We start from the raw sequence: 23,801 nt of genomic DNA on the forward strand, positions 1-23,801 counted from the left end.
AGCAGCTTGCAGAAGTCTTCCCAAAACAGCTGCCACCACCAAGGAACTCTGTGTGTGCTCTTTGAAACAGATGATCACCAGGTCTGAATCTTGCTTGAAATATTACATTTTTCAGACCTGATACACATAGCATATTGCCTGCAATAGGCATTTCTGGATTAGGTGGAGTTTGAGGATGGATTCCTGCTGTGGTCTCACCTGTAGCCTCACCCTATCATGATTGTGGTGTTCCAGCCACTCCCTTCTAGGGACCACATGATGCAGTTAATGCCAGCTGGTGAGCCCTGAACACAATGGGGCAGCAGCAAAGGAGGCTGGTTGCATTTAGCCACAATAAATTAATCCACATAAAACCACTCAGAAATTCAATTTTTATGTCCTTTTTTTTTTTTTTGTGGGATGGTACATGTGGTTTACGTTACTTTGAGAACACTTTGGTAAGCCCTCTGTTGTATTTATTAAATGCAATCAATTCAATTTAAGAAAAAGAAACTAAGTTACTTGCTTTCTAATTACAAACAAACAAAATTATTTTAAATATCCCCCTTTTCTTCCCTGCTGAAACTACAGTAGAAAAACTAGCCTATGTAAGTGACAGAAGGTTATTGCAAACCAAGCTGATGAAATGAAAGGGAACAGTAAACATCAGCTCCATAATAATTGTAAAGTCCCTTTTTGCTTTTAACTGCCTCTCCTCACTTGCTTCACATTTCTCCACTACTCCACCACAAGCAGCAACTCTTTCCATGGAACCTTCTATGCTCATTCATTTTTGTGAAAAATACTTCCTCAGGAGCTATTTGTTTTTTTGCAACCATAGTGATAAAACATATTACTGGCAGAACTCTCAGGATTATAAATAGGTATCATTCTTTGTTTAATTTCAGTAAGCCAGGACAAAATCACTGAGGTTTTTGCACACATGACTTTCATTAGGAGCAACATACAAATGAAAACATTCTAGGCTCATGCCTTTTATCTGCCCTTATTTCTATTTGTGTAATTAGAAGGCTAGACATTTTGGGGGTCTAATAGCAAAGGTCCTGGGGAAAATACACTGACAACTGAGGAAGGGGCAAAGTCACTCACACTAGGCCAGTAACTACCAATCTGTCAGAAAAGTGTTTTGTTTAGAGGTTTTCGCTTGTTTCCATTTTTGTTAAATTGTTTAAGATGTGTTACTTTGGTAAATATCCATCTAACTCCAAGTGCTACAAGTTGAGCATGCTGTCAACACTGTGCTTGAATAAAGCCTAGTCTGAAAATTTAATGCATTATTCCAGCTGAAATATGACAGTTCCTTTCTTCCCAAATGTCCATGGTCCCTCATGAAGCCATGAGAACCAAAGCCAACATTTCACATACCTCGAAGTCAGACAAGCAGTGCCAAAAATAACTATAAAAAATGAATGCAAGCTTTTCTTTGGGTCAAACCCTTCAAGGATTTTCCTTAAAATTCATATCAATGATGCGTAGGTAGGACTTGCAGTTTTTTCAGGGCTTGCAAGCACTCTGTATTATGAGCAAAGACTCAATAAAACAACACAGAATTGATATGATGAATAGAGAAAGTGCTCTACACTTCACATTTGGTACTGAGCTCTGCAGCAATCCCCATCTTGCCACCACGGCCATGGACAGAGGAGCCACCAGCAGGAGCAGCAGATCTTCAAGGGTTGAACAGCAGGTCTCCAGGGGTTGAGCAGCAGGTCTCCAAGGGTTGAGCAGCAGATCTCCAAGGGTTGAGCAGCAGATCTCCAAGGGTTAAGAAGCAGGACTCCAAGGGTTAAGCAGCAGATCTCCAAGGGTTGAGCAGCAGATCTCCCAGGGTTAAGCAGCAGATCTCCAAGGGTTAAGAAGCAGGACTCCAAGGGTTAAGCAGCAGATCTCCCAGGGTTGAGCAGCAGATCTCCCGGGGTTGAGCAGCAGATCTCCAGGGGTTGAGCAGCAGATCTCCAGGGGTTGAGCAGCAGATCTCCAGGGGTTGAGCAGCAGATCTCCCAGGGTTGAGCAGCAGATCTCCAAGGGTTAAGCAGCCATGGGTGAGGGCAGGCTCATATTCCAGACTAGCAGTGGAGCTAAGCCACAGCATTCACAAGGAGGGAGCTGGAAGGATTTGCTGTTTGGGAGCCATTTCATGCCACCCTCAGGCAAGTCTCCCGTGGAAGCCAGCAGGATGCTCCTCTGGTTATGGACTGCAGCAGGATTTGGCTTCGGCTCTGAAGAAAAGGGATTCATAGGGGGAGCTTCTGGTAGCAGCATGGACACAAGGGAAGTTGGGCACAGCAGCAGATTTCTTTCAAAATCTCCCTGCTCCTGAAAGGCCACCCATGGGAGGCAGCCATCTCTCATGGAGCTATTGTTTTCCGTGGACATGAGCCATGTATTAACAGCATCCCAGGCCCTGTGCACAGCAGACAAAGACTGCCCTCTGCCTTCCTGCCTTCAGAGGCCACTCACAGCACAAACCAGGCACCAGAATACAGCTGTCCTCCCAAAACGGGCTCCAGCAGCAGCCAAGGTGATCCCTACAGCCAGCATGGCAGCAATGGATGGAGCCTTCCTGGAAGAGCTGGAGGGCACCCGGAGCAGTGACCCCCAGTCACTGGTTTAGTAAGCACATACTCCAATTCTAGAGGCAGGGGCTGTGTGGTAGTGAAACAGGAGGAAAAAAAGGGAACAGTTTCATACAAACATTTTACTAATTTCACCACTGTCAGGTAGAGATTCTCTAGTACAGAGAAAACGCAAAGACTGTGGGCTGAAATGAGAATTGACTCCAAAGCAAAGCAGTATTTTAAGGAGTGCAATTAGATTTTCTTGCAACCTTCCCCTTCATTTCTTCCTTAGGTTGTTTGGTTTTTTGTTTCTTTTTTTTTTGGTGCGGGGGGGGGGGAGGCAGGGCAAGCATTCCCTGCAGAAGCAGGATGAAGCTGAACAATAGCAGAGTTATCAGAAGCCTCGTGTGTCAAATAAACACTACATTTTTCACAAATAGAAAACACACAAGCCATAAATCAAGGGTCCAGCAGAGAGAGGCTTGTTCCTGGGAAGGTGTCAGTGCACGTGGATTTGGATGCCTTCTGCCCTCAGGCTGCCTGAAGGAAGTTTTGACCCAGGTTATTAATACAGATTATTTGATACAGACTGAACCAGGCTGGGGCTCCAAGGTCTGTTTACATTACAAGACCGTGGGCCTTTGGGAGATTAACACCTAGAGAAAATTCATCTGTGTTTGTTCTGGGTGAGGCTACAATTTAAATTCTTATGTTATCACACAAACTAGACATGATAGATAATCAATGCCCTGTGATGGTTAGTACTGAGGAACTGAGCTAGTTTTTTTTGCAGGGTCATTATTCAACATATCATTCTTGCCATTTTCATTTCTATTTAAAGTCAAATCAGGCATTTATTTTCCTGAGACTTTTATGAATGCATACATACATTTTAATCTCTAAACATAAAGCAAAACTGCCTGGATTATGTCAATTCTGTGCTTTTTTTGCAGGGATATAAAAAATATTATATTGCTGCAAAACATTACATCACAGAAATCATACAGACATCAGACTAAAAAGGATCTTAAGAGAGCTTCCAGTCTATCTTGTTACATAGAAGCAGTAGCAAGTTTAATTGCAGCCATGACATATGTCCATCAAATTTCTCAAAACCTTTAGAAGAGAGTCTGCAACATCCTGGGTAACCCATTCCAGTGATTAACAATCCTATCCATATAGATTTTTTTTTTAAACAACCAAAACCCTTGTTTTGCTACTGATGAAACCAGTCTCTGGATTTTTCTCACATCCTTAATCTCCACTTTAGGTTAATCTACACTTTAACTCCACCCCTGTGAAAGGACTGACAGCTAAATGCAAGGCTATAGACACACTGCCCCATAAATATCAAATTAAATACAGAGACACAATGGCAATGTGGGCAGACAGAGCAACAAGCACAGATCAGGTCAGTAGCACTGTTGAGAGCTAAGTGTGTGATACACTTTTCACATGCCTGAGCAAGGAAAGCACTGATCTGATAAATCTGAGTTCAGTTTCGTTTCTACAGAGAGCCTTCTATTAAACATGTGTGAAAATACAGTGTTTGGCTCCACAGCCACGGTGACTGATAGATCTGCATCCCCTTCCTAACAGCAGCTGCCTGCAAGACTTATACCCTTCCTCAGACATACCTTTTCTAGACAAACACACACAAATATTTCAATCTTTCAGCACAGATCATAATTTCTAAAGTCTCAAGTCACCTGGGCCATTCTTCTACATTACATCCCACTTTTCTCTATTACTTTATAAAGAAGTGAAAAAACACAGGTCCAAAAATCCAGCTGCAGACTTCTTGCCACTGGACAGAGATGTCTTGCACACTAAGAGATGCTGTCTTGATACCTCATCTTTTATTCCTGTTCCACTTTCCAGGCACTGAAACTCCATCTTCTCTCCTGATGCCAAGCCCCCATGCAGTTACAGATTCCCTGATACTATTTTGCAGTTATAATCTGAGTGCCCTCATACTGATATATTTTTCCCAATGTATCCTGTACATTTGTTCTTCTAATCCTGTGTGCTAAAGCACTTCTGTCTACTCAGTGTAAATTTTACATGTTCACTTTCTATCCCATCATTCAAGCCACTAATGAAAATATTGATGGGAACCAGGCCCAAAATTAAGCCTTTTCAAGAGAAAAAGTGAATTCTCCTTTTAGCAGGGCATCACTGCTACCTGCCTTCTCAGTGTGGGGTTTTTAAAGAATGAGGCTGTCCCCAGTTATCCAGGCAAAATTTCTTCAGTTTACACAAGAGAATGTAATCTCCCATAGTGTCAAAAATCCTGGCTTAAGTCAGGATGTATCACATTTACCATTTTCACCTTATCCACTAAGCCAGTTTCCCTGGGAAGGAAGGAAATTAGATTGGTTTAATATTATTTGTTCTTGACAAATACGTGTTGACTCTATTTTATCACCTTTTTATCTGCATGGTACATGGACTGCTTAATTATTTGTTCTAGTATCTAATATCTTTGAAGATATCAAGGTCACACTGATCAGTGCATTAACTCCCAAGACCCTCTCCCTTCTCCCTTTTTTATAGATAGATACTACAGTCTGTTAAGGGTTCAGTGCAGAAAAACATGTATGTCTCCAGGAGAAGCAAGACTTTCTGTGCATGGTGATAGTGCCATGTACAAATTTAGGCAAGAAACACTGAACTCTTAGGCAAAAATGTCAGTTGAATTTATCTTCTTATCATTTTGTGATGAGACAAAAATAAACAAAGTGTAGAGTACATGACCAGCAATGAATACTGTATAAACAGAATCATTCATTGTCACAGAAATACAATCCCTATTACATAACCTATTCCAGCCTCCTGCCAATGGGTGATTATTTCCTACAAAGTATTTTCCACTGCTTTGTTCAACAGAGATTTAAGCAAATCAGTAAATAGCTTCCCCATACTTCCCTTGGGAAATTGTTGCACAGCTATATAATAGTTAGTTTGGTCTCACTGAAAACAATAATACAATACTGAAACATATTTAATAGCAGCTAATTGTAACAATAAATATGTAGTAGTAATACTACCTCTCCTGGCTTTGTCCCATAGAGACAACTGTTTCCATTCACAGATATTATACCTACTTATTTCTTCTGTTTCCCCTCTGATTTCTGAATACTCACAATTGTTGTGTTTTCCACTGTACACAATCACAACACACTTCAGCATCTGCAGAGGTAGCAGGAGCATCCGGGCACACCTGACCTGCTATTTTTTGGGTGCAGTTATACCACACTCTCCTTGATCTCTGCTATGGTTCTTGGTGCACAGGAAAGCTTTTGTCAAGGAGATGTTCTTGCAAACAGGAAGAACAAGAGAGAACACTGAATCAAACTTGGTTACAATGCCAAATATAATGCCTCAATGACTGCTGAGGCTTATTTCTTTATACCAACACTTGCATTTATTGAAATGAAATGAGATTAGATTTGATGTTGGTTTTGGATGCCCAGCATACTGCTCTCCCTTTTGGGTAGTGGCTGGCACTGAAGAATACCTGCACTACCACAGGATAAACCCACTGCATGAATAAATGCTGTTTCCTATTCTCCATGCATTTAAATCAGAGGCAGTTGACCTGTTTAGGATATGATCTATTCAGATAATAAAACCCACATGTCACACAGTAAAATGTTTTAATCCATGATCCATGCATATACTTCTCTAGAAAAAAAAGATGGTTACAGACTGTAGCATATAAAATTTGCCCTGAGCTGGAAAGCCAAAGCCCTTTAGCACAGAGACATTTTTGAATTGTGAACTTTATAAAACCAACTCATAAGTTCTGCAGATGTAGCTTATTGCTGAGAAAAATCTAAGATGTTAAGTGCCAGTGTTAGCTCATATAAACTGGTATTTGTAAGTGTGCTGTATAACTTGTATTGTTTTTCTCACCTTTTCTATATAGCAAAACCTAGATATTTTAAATTAAGGCTTTGGGGGAGGGGGGTGTGGCATGGCAAGGGTGTTCAGGAGTTTAATGGGGGTAAGGATGTGGTTTTGCCCTCTGCCATTTCTAAAAATTGTACAAATCGAAGCATATTTTTAAAGGGGATTTTACAACCTGTTTAATAACTTTTTAAAAGGTTCTAGTATTGCATCATGGGACTATGGATACAGTAGGTCTTTCCCTGCACAAATGAACAATGAGCACACCCGAGCAATGCTTAGTAACATTAATAGCAGTTGCCATCCAAAAATTCCATCTGATTTTTAAGCAAAGGAATCCAGAAAAGCTAGTTGGCTTGAAATGTTATTTAAAGACATGGGGTTTGGACACAGACCCACACAAGCTGTTCAGCAGCAGATTATCCAGACTGTATCAGTTTTCCTCAACTTTATGGCTGCCTACTACTATAATTTTAAGTTGCTCTTATCCAACAGCAAAAAGGCATAGAAAGTTATTCAAGGTCCTGCACAGAGAGATGCCTTAGACTGATGACCACTGGCTCTTTCTTTCACCTGGCTGCAGACAGACAGCAATGAAATTCATGTATCCATGCTAGAACTTAGCCAGAGGTTTTTCCTTTTGGCATTTCACGCTTTGGAGAAGCTTCTTTGCAAGCTAATAAAAATGCCAGGAAGGCCAGCTGCTCTTAAACAGTTTGCAGGAAGGCAGATATAATTAATTCACAAGTTGGAAACACATTTGACAGAAAGAATTGTTTTGTTACCCCCAAATAATCAAGAAGCTCATATGTGAAATGTACATGCAAATACATCTGCTCTCACTTAAATCCATACATTCACACCACCCTAACTGAAGGCACTGTAGCCATCTCTCATGGCTAGCCATGAAGATGATTTGCAGAATAATCTAAATACTGCTGTGCAAGGCAAAGCTTGATCAATAGGCCCCATAACTTAGAAGGTATGAATTTATGTTACTTTAATGGTATGTCCAAGAACATTAGGACCAATCAAAGTCTATCCAGCTGGCCACATTTACCAGAGCTTTGTGTTTCTTTGGGTCATCACATTTGTGATTTCCACCAAACCCAATGACCAAGGCTTACAGCAATGAGAACAGGATTATTTAAGCATTTCCCCCTTGCTTTTTCTTTTTTTTTCAACCATATTCACATAAACTTGTCACCCATTTGCATACATTTGAGCAGCCTGCCTGCCTATAAGGCATCTGCACTTTTATGTTCATGTCTCTGACATCTGGAGTGCTATAAATTCAATGTTTGCCTTCATTTTATCCTTTTCTCTCTCCCCCTATCTACTAAAGAAATACTGGCACTAGCATGGATCAATCCAGTCACATCCAGATCCAAACTCACTGGAGATTTCCAAGCTTGAATGACTCAACTGGACCAAGAAGTTAAGAGTGATGGGAAAAAAAAAAACATCAATGGTGCCTCTGTAAAGAAAAAGCAGCATTGCCATCCACTGCAACACGATTCAAAGGGCAATACTGACAGTGAACAAGTAAAACAGTTGAAGTTGCCTCAGGGCTCTTTGGAAGGGAACACTAAGGCAGGTATGAGGAGCTCCCACCTGCTTCTGCTTCATCCCTGCTGGGGAAGCAGGAGTTGATGCCAACACCTGGGGAAAAACATGCCTCAGAACAGCTCCAGGCTGACCACCTGAGCATCTCAGCCTCCCTCTGTGCTTCCCTTGGGGACACTGCACAGGTGAGGGACACCATACCAGTGAGCCTGGGGACACTGGACATCGTACCACGAGCTGTGCACGTGTTCAGTGGGACTGGCTGGAGGAGCCAAGCACCCAAAAGGGATTCACAAGAACCACTTTGCAAATCTCGGCGATATTGCAACACATGATACAAACATAAAATTAAGTTTTGCAAATCTGGCCAGACACCAAAGGCTTTGGAATTTGGCTGAACACGGAGTTCCCCGATTCTTCCCCTGACTCTCAGCTTTCCCTGCAGACTGAATCAAAAAGTACAGATAATACCAGGCTGCTCATTCTCCTGCTGCCCATACAGTGATATATTTTTCTTGCTCCGTTGGGACAGATGAAATAAGAGAAACGAAAGCAGGGTCAGCCTGGTGTCTGTTGAGGGATCATCTCTTACTAACCAAGAAATGGCAAAATCCTCCTAAAGGTTCTTTGGGGAATATTTATTTTGTCCCGCGCTTTTACTGTAATTGTGTTAATCCGATAGATTTGCTAAGCAGTAAAGCGTTAGCTGGCATGTCTGAGGAATGCCTGTTGGGGAATGTGTCTGCACGGGAAGAGGACTGAAAATGCAGTTTACATAAGGGTGCAGACTGTATCTGACAAAGAATACATTATAGTATATGTTTCCTTCATGGTAAAATATGATGAGGTAATGGGGAGCAGGGTTAAAAGCTGAAGTGGCTATATTTATGTGTCAGGTTCAAGGGGTTGTTTCAATTTCTAGACCAAATCAATGATAAATTTCAACTCTGCTTCTGTCCATGCTTCAGCTGCCAGTGAGGGGTGGCTACTGTGTGTCCAGCTAGCAAACACTTCTCTGCTGGACTACTTTTATTCTCTTGAGCTGGCATTTTGAGTGGAAAGTGTGGTGCCAAGCACGACAGAAATGGCATGTAGAGCAGGGAAAGAGCAAAGTTAAATTATGTGGAATCGACCATAATGAAAAATCTGGGGACTCAATCAAACCTGCAGCTATTTTGTCTATCACTCACTCACAGATCTTCCTTCCAACAAAGAAATCACCCCTTTGAACAGGTGATTGTCTTTACAAGCTGCAGGGAGCATCGGGAACAATTTAACAGTTTCATTTTCTCTCCTACTGAGTTATGCTGCCCACAACCTCTGGGCTTACACAGGATCCAAGAGCCCACAGCTTTTTTTTTTGCTGTTGTTGGCTGCTCTCATTGCTAGAGCTCAAGTCCTGTCAGCAGAAGCTTCGCAGCGGATGCACAGGGAACCTGCCTAACATGTTATAAGCTGACACAATTCCAGCAGTAGCCAGTGGTCTCACATAATGCAGTTATTTTTTCCAGGCCTGTTTTCTTCTTCCAGCTGAGTTCCCAAAAGGCAGCAATGCTTTAATGGACCCACACAGTGAAAAAATGAGCAACAGCAGCATCCAAAAAGGCTTTTGTTCATTATTGCATCCAGGCCTTCTGGAGTTCTCAGATGAACTGGAGGGCAAGCTGGGCTAATATTTCCTCACTGAAGTACTGAGAGGGACTGTCCCAAAAGTTTCACATGTCAGAGCCACTCCACTCTCCACTATGCTACTTAACTAATGAGGAATGAGTGTATCAAGGTATGCCACATCTGTCATACACCTGCCTGCTTCCTCCCCCTTCATTTGCCTGAGGACAGCTGGCCATCTCCAAAGATGAGAGGCCATGTCTCCAGACTGTCACACATCAAGAATTTTTGTAAAGCATGAGGAGCACTTGGACCACTAATAAAGCATGATGTAGCTTTGCCACTCTGAACAGAGGTGATATTCCAGGGCTCAGGACTGATTGTTTGATGGTTTGGGTTTTTTTAAGTGACAACCAAGTATTGTCATCTTCAGTAGAATCTACACTGCTGAAAGTCCCAGCTGCCTCTGGAAATCTTTGCCATGAGGCTTCCAAATCCACATCGACCAATGTTACAACAAGCTATTTCCAGCACCTTTAGAGCTCTGCAGAGCTGGCAGCTCAGGACAAAGGCTTGTCCATGATAGATGCAAGAGACAACCTGACACCAGCCCAGGTGAGACTTTGCTTGAGCCATACAAAAGCTTGTCAAATTCAAAGCTGGTAATGGGAATTGCCAAAGTTCATACTGGCACATATATGCTGAGAAGCTGCCTACTCCATGTCTCTTTCCTTCTTGCCATAAGAACAAAAATGAAAAATATCCCTTAATTCCTCTGAGGCTCCATCCACAGGTACCTACAGGCCATGCATGTGGTCGCTCTCCTCATCATCCCTTCTGCCTGCCCCCACTTTGGCACAAAGCACCAGATGAACAGCTTCAACTGCTTGAACAATGATCTTGGAAGTAAAGTATTTCCCTCCTCGCCACAAATCTTTATAAGTAGTGAAATAAACACCACAATGTGCCTTCTTCCAACAGCTGGAAAATTATGGTCTGACTGAAATGACATCATTGTGTTTTCTTATGGAATTTCTGTGCTGTGAGATTTCAGGGAGAAGCTGTGTGGTGGCTTGAGGTGGGGTGAGAGAATGCTGTGGTGAAGTGGACAAATAAAAGGTGAAACTGTCTTTTAAAGAGGCTCTACTGTGAAATAAATGTTTACACAAAAACTGGAAAGGTTCCTTAAAAACAGATCAAGACTGTTCCTTGGCTGATAATCATTCCTTAATTCCAGCTTTCAACAGCCCTAGCCACTCTAGCACACAACATGAAGTTTCTCAACATCTTATACGGTTCTTCCCCCTTGTTTCATTACACCACTGAAAAAAAAAGATGTGGAAGATGTACCCCAGTAAGGGAATATCTCTGTCAAAGAGACATTGCAATTCTAGCAGCTTTTCAAATGAGGCAGCACTAAATCTGCACCCTTAATTACATGCTTAGTTGTGGATGTCAAGAGAAAGTGTCTGACCACACTGGGGGTACTGCAATTCCCTTTATTGCTCAGAGGTCATGTGGAAAAGGAAGATTACTTCCTAGCAAATTAGAATCAAGTTCCAGAATATGCCCCTAGACTAGAACAGACAAAGTGCAAAATGTTTGGTGGTAACAAAGTTTAAAACTGAATTTGACCTGTTGGTGAGAGTAGAAACAACCACCCACTCCTGCCAAGAAATGGCAAGTTCAGTTTTTCATTATCATCACATTTTTTCCTACATTTCTTTTAAATTCCTTACCATGCCAGGGCCACCCAATTTGCACTCCCTGGTCCAGGAAGCCCCAGTATCATTAAAAGGTTTGGTCACCTTCACTGGAACTCCTCTGGGCACAAGTCTCAGTAGCACTCAATGCAACTCAGTAGTGCAGTTTGACACGCTTGACAGAGGGATTAAAAATAAAAAGTCACTGAAACCAAAAAGAAATTCTGAATTGTCTTTAGTAATCAGTGTTTCACTATAAACTACCCACTTACACCAAATCATAGCTGCGGGAAACCATCAGCAGCACTGGGGCTGACTACAGGCTGTAATCAGGCTGAACATGAAAATCAGAAATGAAACAGAGCATGCAGATAAGAAAAAGACAAAACACATCTTTGCTGAAATTCCCTTTCCATTTTAACACATATGGAAGGCCTTGGAACACCTTCTCAGTGCTTTGGAAAAAAAAACAAACCACAAACATTTTCAATAGCTCTGGTTTCTATACACTTTCTCTTATTTTCACCCTGCCCCTCCCAAACTACATAAACAACCAGGCTGGCATTGCTAAAAAGTCAATGTGTATGCTAAAACTTTCCCCAAAACACGGATAAAACTCAATCACCTTGCAAAGTTTTCCTACATTCCTTTTTGTTATGCAAACGAGTAAACACCATATATTCACACCTGGAATTCCATGCTTCATTTGTTAACTTTCAACTCTATTTAGTGGTCAAGAATGAAGAGCAATGAGGGTCTATCTTCAATACTTTGACAAAGAATGAAATTGATGTATAACTGTGCATATGATTTTAATGTATCCAGCCCTATATATAAACATAATTTTGTGTGATTTATATCCCTAATTAGATTCCCATGGCAACATTCTTCAGCTAACAATGTGTATCATAATCACCTTTTCTTCATACAAATTATTTCCTTAACTTCGCATGCATATCTTAGCAGGTTTTATTTTTAAAACTCATGTTAACAGTTTCTCTCTTGTTACCAGTAGGGGTGCTACAATAAGAAACTAATTTGCTGTAAAAATTACTCATTTGTCAAATAAGCATTAAAATAATTGTTCCCCTTTTGACTGTTACCCTGCTGTTTCCAGTCATTTTCAAAAACTAAATTATTTACTCATTTGAAAGTTCAGCTGTGCATATTTTAATTGATATTCCCTCATAGGACTCATATTGTTAATGACAATAATTAACCCGAAATGGCTGCTAAATAATTATGCTGAAAAGATACAAAGTATTTGTGCAGAAAGTAAAATCAGCATTTGAGAAACCATCAAAACGTACAACTTTCCTATTTTATGGCAAAGCATGGTAATAGTTCATAATCAAATTAAGGATGAAAAGGAAAGATGTAGATTATATGCTTTGATGCAGAATACTTTATGTTTCCAATATAGCACGGTATCCAAGCTAACAATGCATCCTCAGTCATTTTAATAAATCCCTAGTATTGCTATTCCAGATAGTAATATAATGTATTCTCATGAAGTCAGTGCAGTTAGGAACGTAGTAAACCATCCATTAATAATATTTCTCTGCCATCTATCTATTGCATTTCATTCCAAGGAATCAGAGCCCTGTAATAATTTATAGCTTATGGAATTAATGCTGAAGGCTTTCTTCTGGCAAGCATTGTTGGTTTCAATGATGAGAGCTAAAAGCTATTCAGGCCCAGCTTCTTTCTCTGGACACATCCCAGGCCAGATGCATTACCGACCTATTGTTTGTGGAACCATTTATACCAGCACAAAATCATTTTTGATTTAGCTCCTCTGCTTGTCGATAGTGCAAGTTAGGGACGAAGCAAGCTCTGTGTGCCCTGCTAAACAGACACAGGATGGGTTTGTCTACATGGGAAACAATCTGAGTTAACTAAGGATGTGATTTGAATGTGGGTTTCTATATACAACTATATTAAGCCCATGTGGACTCACTCATTCAGAATTAAAATAGCTCTAATTCACTTTAATCTAATTCACTTCCAAAGACCACAGAGGGGTTTAAAGTTGTTTAATCTATTTGAACAGCTCATTTGAATCCACATGCCCGAGTGTCCCCACAGACACTCACACAAGCAAACAAAAACCCAATAAAGCAGTAGAGAGGTTAAGAGAGGTTGGTTGGCAGAAAGTTTTACTTCATGGCTTTTTGGTGGAAAATTTGGTTTTCAGCCTCATAGTCTCTTTGAAAAAGGTGTTGACATTGAGCCTTCCTAAATTTCAGCTGGAAACCAAATTCCTTTTCTTTTAGAAATTAGAACTGCTGCTGCAATATTATTTGGTTGACCATCACATATCCCCATAGTCTGCAGTCCAAGTAGTTATCCCAGCACACTGTGGTCAGGGACAGCCAGGATGACAGATAAACCAAGGTTCATCATCAGAGAAATGGATTTGGAGCCAGAATACATGTTTACTGTCTTAGACCAAACCACATTTGGCCTTTGATTTGTTATTAATAATCAAGATTTTGAATGCAGAAATAACTCTCTCCCCTTACCCACTACACACCCAATCAGTCCTACCTGAAAAAGCTTTTCCAGTAGCCCATCCTCAAACTGAAAGGTTAGGTGGTGTTTGCGATAGAACCAAACACTCATCATCTATTTGGAGGCCATCCACTCTCTGATCTTGTGCTAAGCTCTTGGAGGAATACAGATGCAGCTGAAGCCTCAGTTTAAAAGTCACCAAGTCCTGGCATTTGGGTCTCGTTAGAGGAAAGGGGGGGTTTGAAGGGGCAACAGGGTCTCTGTTCACAGGCTTAGGTGAGTGTTGGCAACAGGCATGTTAAAAAAAAAAAAAAAAAAAAGCCAGTACTTTTGAAAAAGTAATTCCTAATTTTTGAATTCTGTAATTTAGTAAAAATGCTTCATTACAGCAATTTAAGTACTCCTGGCCAGAGAACATTAATATGAATGCATTTTCTTATTCACTTGAATTACCTCTGCAATTCCTGTATGTTTTCACATGAAGTCCTAGGGGTTTGCATGTGTAGCCAGCAACATGCACAACTCAAGCACGCCTCTGTGAAAATTTGGCTCATTTACAGCTACCTTCTACATACTTTAAGTTATATTTTGGATTTTGACATATAAGACAAATAGCCAACAGACAAAGAGCATATTTATTTAAAAAAAATAAAATTCTTTTAATTGCTCAACCTACTCCTGCCTGAAAAATAAGTGCAAGCTATTACTGGCACCAGACAACTCCCAGTTTTCACTGGCCAGCAAAGCTGCATCTGCAAGTTCAATGAGATCAGTAAACAGTGTAGGATAAGTAACTGATTGCTAATATTTTCCTTCAGCTACAAAACTTTTAAATAAACAACAACAACTGTGATCACAGTAACCTTCCAGAGGTTAACAGCATGCAGGTGGTCAATTGGAATTAAATGCAATCCAGACGGCTGTGGCATTATAAACTGAACATCTCCATTCAGTTTGCTTCAGGAATTGTGTCTTCTTTCTCAAAAGCCTCAATGATACAACACATAAATGTCAAAATGACAAAAATAAGGAAGTATGTAATAGACTAAGCATTTTAATGCCTTTTCTGGCTCACTTTTGCAGCCTGAACTGTCTGTGTTGACCACATTTGATGGCATCAGTACTTAGTATGGCTGTGTGCATGAGTTTTTAACAGCTGACATAAACAGAGATGGCCCATCAACCAACTGAGCTGTGCTGTGGGCTTGTTGTAAACCACTGGTATGACACATTTTATACTTCATTTATGATGCCACTTCACTGACCTTGAAAGACTGCTCAGAGTATTGGCAATCAGATGTTGAACTGGGAGCAGGTTCAAATCCAGCTAGTGATGGTATAAACACTGATAAGAATGAATTCAGAATGAATTATTATCCATAGAAATGGATCTCTGTAGACTTTTTTTAAAGCATGTCTTTCAGTCTATTCCTAAGCTGAGTGGAATAGCTAATACAATTATTGACCACTGAGAAACTTATTTGAAAAGTCCCCCAGAATAAGCAGATTTGAGTTACAGGAGCTGAGAACCATCTTGTCCAGCACAAATGCTTGCTCCAACATCATCAACAGGGCCTGTGAAGGAAATCTGATGATCCACATACATCATCACTGATAGGGATTCCTCTTAGAGGACGGAGCAAAAATTACCTGTGTGGTTCCCAAACACACTTAAACTGAGCACCTGAGAAAAGTAACATAAATTTGGCTCACAGTGGACACAGCCTAGCAGAAAAGTTCCTACTGGAGGGGAAAATAAAACACAGGAGAAACCTTGAAAAGGCCTTCATCCCACATCAAGCTTTTGGTAAGTGCAGCGCACAAAATATTTGCTTTAACAACTTCTAGAAAAGTGCTTTTCAAAGCCAGAATCTCCTGCTTCCACACCATCCTATCCCAGAAAATGAATGCCCCAAGCCCACAGGCCCTGCAAAGAGCAAGGGACAGAAGTGTGAAACACAGAACCATGACCATGTCCACATACACCAGCCAGCACTTGGACTCTATGGAAAAGAGCCAGCACTTCTGAAACTTGACACTGCTCAGAGATACACATTCAATTTGAGTGGGTGCCAGTAAATAAATACAAATCTGTTGTCATGGTGTTTTGTAATACTGGCTCCTTAAAGCTGGTAACACTCACCTCCTACTGAAGCAATTTGCCTCTGGGTGCAGCTGTTTCTCAGGCTGCCATATAACCTCCCAACCTGCTGCCCTGCACCTTAACCCAGGCTTAACCCAGGTTGGGAGTCACTGAAGGAATAATAAAATACTGGAATTGTCTTCCTAGGGAGGTGGTGGAATCACCATCTCTGGATATGTTTAAAAAAAGACTGGACTTGGCACTTGGTGCTATAGTCTAGTTGTGGTGTTAGGGCATGGGTTGGACTTGATGATCTTAGAGGTCTCTTCCAACCTCATTATTCTGGGATTCTGTGATTCTGAGTCACAGCAGCTCCAGCAGTATGGTGCCACTGAGGTCAGGGCACATGTCCCCAGTCATCCTCCAACAGCTGCTTCAAACCAGGCAGTGGAATCAGTGATGTTACAGAGGTCTCTAAAGTGTGTCATCACGTTGTCATTTGGGCAAGGTCGACACAGAATCTTTAAAAGTGGGAAAAGACCTCCTGAATCATCAAGTCCAACCATTAACCCAGCACCACCACCACGTTCGCCAGCAAGCCCTGTCATCAAGTGCCACATCCAGTCATTGTTTGAATGTTTCCAGGGATGGCCACCACTTCCCTGGGAAGCCTTGTACAGTGCTTTATAACTCTGTCCATGAGAATTATTTTCCTAATATTCAATCTCAACTTTCCCTGGCACAACTTGAGGCCATTTCCTCTCATCCTACCACTATTATCTTGGAGAAAAGACTGACACCTGGCTGCAACCTCCTTCCAGGGAGTTGTAGAGAGTGATAAGGTCTCCTCTGAGCCTCCTTTCTTCTAGGCTAAATGCCCCCAGCTCCCTCAGCTGCTCCTCATCAGAGCAGTGCTCCAGACCTTCTCACAGCTTAGCTGCCCTCCTCTGGATGCTCTCCAGCACCTTTGTTCCTTTGTTGTGCTGCTTTTGGAGGACACATTTCCTCTGCAGCCACGTCTACCTGCTCACAGCTGGTGCCTCCTGCACGGGCAGGTACCTGCTGGCCCTAGATCAGAGCCACACCCCGATGCTTCTCCCAGCCAGCCAAGCTGGGTGGCCAAACCTGAGCAGGGAGCAGTTGAGCTCCAGCTGCAGCCTTTCCATGACTGGTAGCACCAGTTGTTCCCTCTTCTTTCTGCTCGGCCAAAAAATTTTTCAGAAAATTTATAGGAATTTCATAACCTCCATAAAATCTGGTTTAAATAAGCCAGTTCAGAAGTTATTAGGGAAAACAAGCACTCTGGCAAGCTTTTAACACACTAACGAGGTCTTCAGCCTCAGCAAACACTTAGAAAGTTGAGTGAACAATTGAACACTGAATATTTTGAACCTCTTAAAATGCAGGTTAACCTGTGCTGTAACGAATGCCCAACGTTATCCCTTTCTAAAAACAGCTCTGTTCTGCTTGCCATGTATTTGTTCTGTGTATACTTATATCAGCTGGAAAAAAAACACTGAACCAAGACATTCCTCCAAAAACCAAGGAACACTTCTGTTTCTAAGAAATTCAAGGCATAAGGTTTTGCATCTCACCCAAGCAATGGAGCCTCAATTCCTTAATGACACGTTGATTCTGTTACAAACAGAAACTTTGACTTCAGCTCCGAGGCAAGGACATGTAACAATGGACTGCATGATGCAGAGGAGAATTTTTCAGCCTCTTCAACTTCAACCAGCATTACCTGTGAGTGACACATTACAGAATTGAATGCCAGAAAAGTGGATTTTAGAATAAAAAGTATAATGTTTCATAATTTGATTTAAATCAATTATACCATCTCTCACTGGAATGCTCATGAGCTTCAGAAATAAAATATATAAATGAAACCAGCTGCTCTGGATACTCTTTCCTTGGGATAGATTTCACTTGAACTCCACCAGCTTTCTTCTGCTGCAAGTTATTGTAATGCAGCATCAGAGTGGAGAGCTGTACAAGTTACTGCAAGGTAAACAGCTTCCATTAAAAAATGCAGAAGATTAAAATCCTTTCCTGCAATGGCTGGCTAAAATCTGAGGAATTATTAATTCCTCTGGGGCTGACAGGGAAACCAAGGTAGTTACTGGCACCTCAGCAAGAGCCATTAATTTATAGCTATTTACTATATCACATAATCTTTCTGATTTGTCTCAGTCTGGAACCCCTCTGTGCCCAACAGCACGGAGGTCTGCAGTGCTTAGAAAGAAGAATAATTACAACTGGAGAAGCACATGCAACCAAAGCTCCATGTTCTTTAATCTCCAAGTCTAATGCATGTGTAGATTTTGGCATCACCCTTAAAATGATTGTTTGTAACTAAATACCATATCTCAGTGCTTAGATACCACGATGACCGACCTTTTCATAAATCAGAATAAATATATAAGGCAAAATCCTGGCTGTGCTGAACTCGGTGGGAGCACTGCCAGCTACTTTAAGGGAGCCAGGGCTTCATGCAAAAGGTTTTCAGCAGCCCAAGCTGTCCAGTGTTTTGGTTGCAGTATTTTCAACTCCATTTGAAGGCCTCTTTTCCCAGCCAGCATCTGCAGTAGCATGACACTGAGATAAAATTGCACACTCAATTCCCAGCCAAAGTAACAGGAGAATATCCTTTATTAAAATAAGGGGCAATTCCAGCTTCAGTTGACAAATGCAAGGCACAAAATCCTCTGAATTTGTGTAGACTCCCCTGGGTTTTTTCTGTGCCTTATAGCAGACAGGGTCCTGCCCAGAGCAGAAGGGAGCATCCCCACTGGATTTTCATTTTGAAAACAGGCAGAAACAAAACAAAAGAAAACTCCACCTCTCCCCATTTTTTGATCTTTTCTTAAAGAAACAATCATCTTCTCATACAGATATTTATGTATCTTTTTTTAGCATGTTATCTGATTGTCTTCAATTCTTCTGTAGTGTTACCCCAGTTCACTTCAAAGTGAGTAAATGTTTCATTCTACAGCCAGAGTACCCAAAGAGAGGCAAAAAAACCAGCTTGTAACTGAAAACAAGATTATTTTCATAGCTACTGTGTGCTTAACTTTCCCCAGCTCAAATAACTTAGAGCACAAAAGCAGGTGTCATATGCAATAAATGGTGATTTAGGACAGTGAAGTGAAATAATGATGTAAGCACTACACTATCAGTCTAACAAACTCCATTTACACTGATATATTTACAATACTTGCATTCCTAAGAAGTCAGTGCCAGAAATGTGTTTGTATAGGATTAATAGTGTCAAATTAATATGCATGGCAAGACAGCAGCTTCTATAACAATAAAAACCAAACTGATTTTAAAATTACTTATGTCTGTAAGTCCAAATGTTCTTGTGAATGAAGAAAGAAAAGGAGGAGGAGACAGAAAAAGACAGAATGAAATGGACTTTTTCATAATGAGGCAAAACAAGCTTAAAAATGTGATTCCCTTCCTTTTCTTGAAAGATTGAAAATTTTTCTAGAATGATTCAAAGTAATCACTAATAAACACAATTCTTTTGGACAGGAAAAGGTTATTACTATAAATACCAACTAGAGAATTATTTTTTTTAAAAAAAACCTAAAAAATGTTCAATGAATGGAAGGATAACTGTAAACAGTGGAAATTTTAACACCAGGAAACAACTCACTCGTGAGAAGACTCATGTTCACAATCTTTGGCACATTCAGTGGATGTCCCACATGGCACAGTGACCTCAGGATCCCTCATCTCTTTACCACTATGGAAAAAAAAAAAAAAGAATCTAACAAAACTAACAAAATAAGGGCTTAAGGCAAAGTGGGTCAAGGGAGCAGGTGTTGTGGCATATTTTAAGTTAGGATTTCTCCAATGAGAAATGGAAGCATGAGGTTTGACCCCTAACAACAGCAACATCACAGAGAGGGGATGGGAAGGTTTAAGTTTGACTCCCCTGAAATGTGCATGTGACCTGGTAACCCCTGTGAGATAAGGCAGAGCTGAGCTAAGGAGCAGGCAAGAAACAAGCTTAAGGTTTTTGGAAAAAAAGAGACCACTCAAGCAAGTTCTGGAAACTACCTTAAACAAAGATTTACAAACTTTCTCTACAAACAACACTTTCAACAGCTGGGAGAAGTACCCCATCTAAAGAATACTTTAAAATATAAGCCAGTGGGTAGATGGGAATGTCTCCCTCCAAAATCACATTTTATTTCAAATTTCAGCACTGGACACTTTGCCTTTCATATTATCTAAGTAAAATACCCTCCTGGCTTGACTGAGCTGTCTTCTAGAAGACACCCATACCTTCAGTGATGGAGATGGTAATTCAAGAACCACATAGCAGCAAATGATGGCCATTGAAAATATTGCATTTCCTTAAAAAACACAAATAGAAGACTGGGGAATATGGTCAAGAACTGACTTGCAGAGGAATAACCACTAGCAAAACCACCACATGGATTTCATATCCTCTCAGTTTCCTTAAGTGTAATATGAGATATTAAACTTCTATTTCTTCTGGTCTGAGGCATAATAGGAATTATTTTGCCAAAGGAGCTGCAAGGCTGTTTACCTGGCTGTAAAAACAAGCCTACTCTCTCAGAAGGCAGAGCAGTACAGAAATTGAATAAGATCAAGAGAGCATTCAGCATTACACCTAGAAATATACTGTAGATGTAACAGGAGAAGATTGGCCAGATTAGGCACAAATGAAGTAATGTTGATGAGCCTGCTCTCTTGTATTACCAAAGAAAGGGCTAAAGCTAATTCTTAAAGTGACCTATGGGAAAAGCCATGAAAAAAATAACAGATTTAAGGATCCTGCATGTGCCTCTTCTTTTTTCTTTTTTTTTTTTTTTAAATTTATTTACTCTTTCTTTTTATGAGCCTACAATTTACAGAGAAGCAGATGGACTCCTCTGAGCCCCACATTTCAATATTCACCAACCATCATGGAAAGCTGTGTGAAACACTCCTTGTGCCCTCAGGAAGCTGCTGGAATTTGGAAAGAGAAAAAGCGCACAACTTTATTGAGGTCGGCTCAAGCCTAGAGATTTCCAAGTTGCATGTCTCTGTTAATCAAAGTGACTGTGCCAACATGATTAGGATACCCACAAAGCCAAGCCAATCAAGCAGCTAACTGAGGGAGACCACAGAGCAGATAGCAAATACCACTGGAGTTGTACATTGTCTCAAAAGATTATCGCTGCAGTTGCTCAAACTCTTGTGACCAACAAGGGATTTCAGTGACTCATTGCTATTGTGTTTCTGCAGCTCAACATTATGTCCCATGCATATTCTGGAGCTCCATAGCACCACATGTGTATAACAATGTGCCACTCTTCATAAAATATCTTTGTGGTAAGAGAAGTACCAAAAATATTTGCACAATAGCAGAATGCCAACCGAGCACTGAACTACATTAAATAACTCATTGGGTGCCATTCCAAAACAGCATCTGCCATGGCCCCAGGAAGAAGCTTTAAAAAATATATAATAAAATAAGAGATTTTTCTGAAAAATCACAGCTTTTAACATACCAAGGAAACTCAAGAACAAATTAACATATGACTCACCTCCCTGAGGTCTATCCCATGGTTTCATTATCAGTCAAGCAGAATCCATTGTTGCAAAAGCAGTTCAAAGCATCCACTCCATCCATGTGCCACGCTGAATACACAGCGAGCCTTCATGTATATACAGCATTGTTAAAAAAGGAGGGTGGCAGGATAACATTTAAAAGGAAAACAAAGAACCCCTCCCACACTGGAGCTGGAAAGGCCAGCAGAGCCCATACACGTCAGTGAGGGCTAGGAAAGAAGATGCTCATTTTTCTGACAGTCTTCAAACTTTCCCAAGAAAACGATGGCACGCAGCTGGGGCACACCAATCAGCTGCTCTGGCAAAGGTCAGCAAAGGGAAGATCCCCTGCTAGTCCAACAGCAGTGGTTCCTTAAATAATCTTGAAACAACGAAGAACATGTGAACGTGAACGCTCCTTCCTCCACAGGGCTCGGGCAGGGAATCAGGGCCCACATAACTCCTGTTGTCCTCCTGAAAATACAGATTCCATGCAGAGCAGAGTGTCTTCTTCGTATCACAGCAAGCAAGCATGCTGAAATGAAAACAACAGACTTAATTGACAACCTGGAAAGGGATCATGGAGGAGTGAGTCCCCTCCAAGAGACAGGGTTTGGGCTCCTGCCACAACTAAAGAGGCAGATGTAGCTTCTGACACTGACAAGCTCTGAGTGCCATATCAGATGAAGGTAGGAGATAACAGGGAAAGCCTTGATACATCAATCATGTCACAGAGAGGTGTCAGGCACGCTAAGAATCTGGCTGAGTTAAGGTGGAAAAAAAAGAATATGATTTTAGGCTTTTACTTGGATAACTAGGGGAAGGAGGGAGGACTGTATTTTCTAATTAAAGTCCTGATTTAAAAAAATGCAAGTGAAGAAGGTGCTCTAATGGTAGATTTTGGCTGCTGAAGAGTGGATGAGCAGTGGGGAGAGCCTTGCAGAGAGACAAGTTTCTAGGGATGCTGCTTCTTCCTCTCCTTTCTCACAGCTAATGACATGACACATCCTTACATGTCAGGTAGGGACTGAACTGAAAATATTCACACCTTTCTCTCCCCATTTTCTTTTTTCCTTTTCAGTGTCCTGCACTGGGTTAGCAGCAACATATGAGGAGCCTTATGGATGTGATGGACACTGGCACCGAGCCATGGAATGCCATCAGACCTTCCCCTCGAGAAACAGTCCTTCCTCTCCTTGCATTCCAGGCACTAACAGAAGACAGTGGTTTAGGATTTCCACGCTCCTAGGGACCCACATCCCTGGTGGAGTAACTGCTCGTCATCACTGACAAGTTTTAGGAAAGCCTAAAATTTGGCAAACCTCTTATGGTGAGAATCTGTTCTCCCTGATAGGTCTTGACAAGAATTATGCAGCTGAAAGGATGGCTATAATAGATTGGAACTTCACAGCCTCTTTGTGGCCACTACCACAGAGCCAGAGGATCCCACTCACAATGGTCCACAAAAAACAACCAAAATATAAAAAGCTTAAAATGAACTCAAACTTGAAAGCATTACTGGAGTTTACCATGAAAGGTGCACTGTGCATATATATAGAACAGGAACCCTGCAACACACAAAGCTTTCTACAGATATTCAAGACACCCTTTCAACTTTGATTCACTTAAGCAAAACATCACTGAAGCAATGTTAATCCTCTTGTTTACAGTTACACCCACGAAAGAATGGGAATTCACAGCTCCAGATCAAACAGATACACTAAAGGGAGCTATTTAACATCACTAAGGATAGCACCCTGTAATTACTGTATCAGGGAGGTTGCATCTTTCAACACAGGTTTTCCTTTTAAGAAGAAAAAAAAAGAAATAGGGAGCTTTATTCAGCTCTGATTTTGCCCCAGTCTGATATCTATTTCAAGTTAAAACTAAGCAAAATACCAATTTATTGACCATGGTTTCAGGACCCCAGACCATCAGAAAACTGTATGAAAGAAACTATATGAAAGAGGCAATACAGCTAAAGCAGCATTAAAGGCTTAGAGCAGTCAAATGCAGCTGTGTACCCAAATATAAATATTTTTTTCTTTTGCACCTGCAAAGCACAACTGTTACCAAGGTCAAGCTGAAAACTGGAGAGTCTTGAGGAGCTCAAGGCAAGCATGACCCTTGATGGTAAGACCCTAAACATCCTACAGTCCATGTGTGAGGTCTTATTAACTTTCACAAAGTATTTTTTTGGGCAATGTAGGTGCCAGCTTTTCTTATCCTGCATTCGCATCACCATCAGGAGGTGGCTTTTCCAAGCAGCCTTAGTCTTAGGAGGTA

General features: G+C 41.1%; 1 long non-coding RNA gene across 2 annotated transcripts in view; it reads right to left on the reverse strand.

Moving 5' to 3' along the window:
* Positions 1 to 23,801, reverse strand: part of LOC110484889 (uncharacterized) — a 194,420-nt gene that overhangs the window by 17,468 nt on the left and 153,151 nt on the right. The window contains exons 11-13 of one of the 2 annotated variants that reach the window (XR_014954055.1): positions 21,512 to 22,050; positions 19,606 to 19,695; positions 17,540 to 17,688 (exon numbers count right to left, since the gene is read on the reverse strand). This is a non-coding gene — a long non-coding RNA (uncharacterized LOC110484889). Of the gene's footprint in view, positions 17,689 to 19,605; positions 19,696 to 21,511; positions 22,051 to 23,801 lie in introns of both variants that reach the window. The other variant, XR_014954056.1, reaches the window with a different exon arrangement.

The sequence above is a fragment of the Lonchura striata genome, chromosome 3, assembly GCF_050655825.1.
Source record: "Lonchura striata isolate lonStrDom1 chromosome 3, ASM5065582v1, whole genome shotgun sequence".
Taxonomy (NCBI): domain Eukaryota; kingdom Metazoa; phylum Chordata; class Aves; order Passeriformes; family Estrildidae; genus Lonchura; species Lonchura striata.